The sequence below is a fragment of the Lipotes vexillifer genome, unplaced genomic scaffold, assembly GCF_000442215.2.
Source record: "Lipotes vexillifer unplaced genomic scaffold, Lipotes_vexillifer_v1.1 scaffold587, whole genome shotgun sequence".
Lineage (NCBI taxonomy): Eukaryota > Metazoa > Chordata > Mammalia > Artiodactyla > Lipotidae > Lipotes > Lipotes vexillifer.
The window spans coordinates 1,230,566-1,234,459 of NW_006790779.1; positions in this window are offsets into that span (position 1 = coordinate 1,230,566).

The following is a 3,894-nucleotide window of genomic DNA, read 5'->3' on the forward strand; positions in this document are numbered from 1 at the left end:
AAAAAAAAAAAAAAAAAAAAAAGATATAAGGTGTTGCCATTTTCTAAGAAAGCTGTATTCCAGAGGGTGTGAAATCTGGTAATTAAAGTTGTAAAGCAACAGTAGTTACTCAAAGGTGAAAAAAGGTTTATGTGCACTGTACATTTTGTTCTTAATTATTGTGGCCTAGAAGTAGGAAAATGGGAGAAGCAAAGAGATGGAAAGCAGAGAGTATTCCTCAGCATCCTTGTGAGTCTGTACCATTAACAGCAGTTGACATGGAGAAGGGGTATTTCTTGTTATGTACAAGGCACTGTGCTTAGAATGGGGAGAACGTAAAAATAAATGAGTCACAGCCTTGTTCTCTAGAACACTGCCTTCCAAAATGAGGCAGAATACTTCCTGACCTGAGATTCAAGCTCTGCACTCAGGAAGACTTTGGTTAAGGCCCAGCTACCATCAACCAGCCCTGTGATCAGAGACAGTATTTTTTCAGCCTAAACATCCCAGTATTCCTCCTCCTCTGAGCCAGAGCAAATCATTTGATTTAGAAGGAATTCTATGCTACCAAGTTGGCTCCTCCACCTACAAAGGGCAGACCAACCTCAGGGCAATGGGATTAAGAGAGCCAGAGGCTCCAGAGAGGGACACGGACTGGTCGAACCTGGCCTCCAGGCTCTATACCAGCCTGCAGGGGACCCAGGCCCTCATCTATTCCTCACCGTTTGCCAGAGCTGGAATGGTTGCAGGGACCCTCTCGTCTAGGCCCTACATAAGACATAAAACTGAGGCCCAATAACATAACGTAAAAATCTTTAAGTGCCTACTTAGTGCCATGTATCCGTCTATATGCTATCGAACGTATTAGCTCATTTAATTTATACCACAGCTCTGCGAGGCAGGTACTGCCTCCACTGAACTGTAAAGGACCTGTCTTCAACAGTGACACCAAGTGGCAGCAAGAAGCAACAGCACTCGTAGATCCCTCAGGCTCAGTTACCTTTTTGGCTTCCTTTGAACTGAGGACACGCTAGGATTCCTAGACAATTAGGATAAAGGGGCCTCAAAAAGGAGATACTGAGCTTCCTGCTAATTAGAAAAGTGAGGGGGGCAAACAATTAATTGAAAAAACAAAAGCAAGGGACCATATTTTTACTCAGACTTAGTGAAGTAGGTCAGATGACTTACAGACTCTGAATCACCAGATCACAGTCAAGGGTTTACCAGCACATGCTATGTGTTTCATATGATGCTAGATGTTTGTAGGATGGATGAGTCGGAGAAGGAAATATGAAAGGGAAAAACAGAATTGGCTCTGGGGCAGCAATCCTCAAAGGCGAAAGGTGGCCTGTTTAGAATGGGAGGAGGTATTAGTTTAAAAAGGCATATTCAATTTTTAGTAATTTTATATATGGAGAAAAAACTCTACCCTTTTCAACTTACAAGTCATAGAAATTAAGCCTCTTGACTGGTAGAGATCATCAGAGGATAGATTACACCCCCCTAGGAAGCCATATTCCAAATTTGGGGATAGAGAGGCCCATGAAATTTTTATGTTTACTAGAAGAGAGTGAGGATTTTAAAGAGTTAAGAAGCCCTGGCCAGGACTTCCCTGGCGGGCCAGTGGTTAAGACTCTGCACTCCCAGGGCAGGAGGCACAGGTTCAATCCCTAGTTGGGGAACTAAGATCCCACATGCTACAGGGCGCAGCCAAAAAACAAAGCCCTGGCCCAGAGCCCTGGACCTTACATGTACAAAGCCCTTGCCAGGCCACAGACTTGGAGCTAGACTGCAAAAAAACTTCTTTCTACCTAATTTAAGATTTCACAACACCCGGTCATTGCATGTGAACATGTTGCCTATTTGTCACGCAAGTTCTGGTTATGTAAACGACATGGTAGTACCATACCAAAGCCATATACCCATTGAGCTTTTAAAGGGGGAAGATTAGATACTGGGCATTTCATTTGCAGAATAGGTTCAACTGGACATTGTCAAATATTTACTTAAAACAAAAGGTATTAGGCACTATATAAATTATACAATACAAACATGACTTGAGGGCAAAAATGGTCGGCAGAACCCCTACTTATGCAATAGGCATCCCTGACTGACGACTGGATCAATGAGACAGCAAGCTAATCAACCAATCAGAACTTAGCATAGTACTGCTGATGGTGACAGGCCAACTGCAGAGTTGCTTGTTTAAGCTAAGTTATTTATTTATTTATGGCTGAGTTGGGTCTTTGTTGCTGCGCACGGGCTTTCTCTAGTTGTGGCACGCGGGCTTCGTATCGTGGTGGCTTCTCTTGTTGCAGAGCATGGGCTCTAGGCATGCGGGCTTTGGTAGTTACAGCATATGGGCTCAGTAGTTGTGGCACACGGGCTTCGTTGCTCCACAGCATGTAGGATCCTCCCGGACCAGGCTCCAACCCATGTCTCCTGCATTGACAGGAGGATTCTTAACCACTGCACCACCAGCGAAGCCCCAAAGCTAAGCTCTTTTTAGCTACACTGAAGCTCTCCAGTCAGACAGGCCTGAGTTCAAATCCTACTTCGATAAATCAATGGCCATTTGATTTTTAAAAAATAATTTTTAAAATATTTATTTATTTATTTTTGGCTGCGTTGGGTCTTTGTTGCTGTGTGCAGGCTTTCTCTAGTTGCGGTGAGCGGGGGCTACTCTTCGTTGCAGTGCGTGGCCTTCTCATTGTGGTGGTTTCTCTTGTTGCAGAGCACGGGCTCTAGGTGCGCAGGCTTCAGTAGTTGTAGCACGTGAGTTCAGTAGTTGTGGCTCCCAGGCCTAGAGTGCAGGCTCAGTAGTTGTGGTGCACGGGCTTAGTTGCTCCACGGCATGTGGGATCTTCCCGGACCAGGGCTGGAACCCATGTCCCCAGCATTGGCAGGCGGATTCTTAACTACTGCACCACCAGGGAAGCTCCAGCCATTTAATTTTCTAAATTTGAGTTTTAGAAAACTGCTGTGTTCTTTAACCTCTCTAACCTTCAGTATCCTCATCTATAAAAGGACAATAATAAAATGATCTATCTCATGAAGCTGCTGTGAGGAGTAAATAAAATGACATATGTGTGATTAATATCTTCCTTCTGCCTCTCCAGAATCTACTTTTTCCTCCCCTTCTCTACTCCTCTCTGTATGGCTTTGTGTATGGACCGCACCAATGAGTTCCCTTGCCTTCCCGCTTCCAGTTGGGTTGGGTCCATGGGAAGCATGCAAAACACTTGAGGGTAGGACAAGAATGAGCTCAGGATACTCATCTCCCTGGCATCCTCCCTGATAGGAAGCCACAGCTCCATGAGGTTCTGGTAACCACATTCTCCCCCTGCCCCTTCATGCCTAGGGGTAGCAACCCCCAAGTGTCCCTATGCCTCAGGTACCATACTATGCCTTGAGGTTTCCTTAAACTCTTCCCATGCCTTTGCAAATGGTCCCTTTGTTAACCTCTCTTCAAATTTCCCCTTTAGAGAAAGCCATCTTTGTCTCGACAGGACTTGACTGATACAGTACATATAATAGTCTGATGCCAGGCTCAATAAATTTAGCTAGCAAATGGTGATGAGGCATGTTAGAAGCACAGAAATCAATTGAAAAGTGAATTACCCATAGTTAATAAAGCCATAGGGCTTCCCTGGTGGCGCAGTGGTTGGGAGTCCGCCTGCTGATGCAGGTGGCACGGGTTCGTGCCCCGGTCCGGGAGGATCCCACGTGCCGCGGAGCGGCTGGGCCCGTGAGCCATGGCCGCTGAGCCTGCGCGTCCAGAGCCTGCGCTCCGCAATGGGAGAGGCCACAGCAGTGAGAGGCCCGCGTACCAAAAAATAAAAAGCCGTAACTGTCTCAAGAATGTCTTCCAGTTGGAAAGACTTTTACGACAGAACATTTTAGTCAGGATATGCA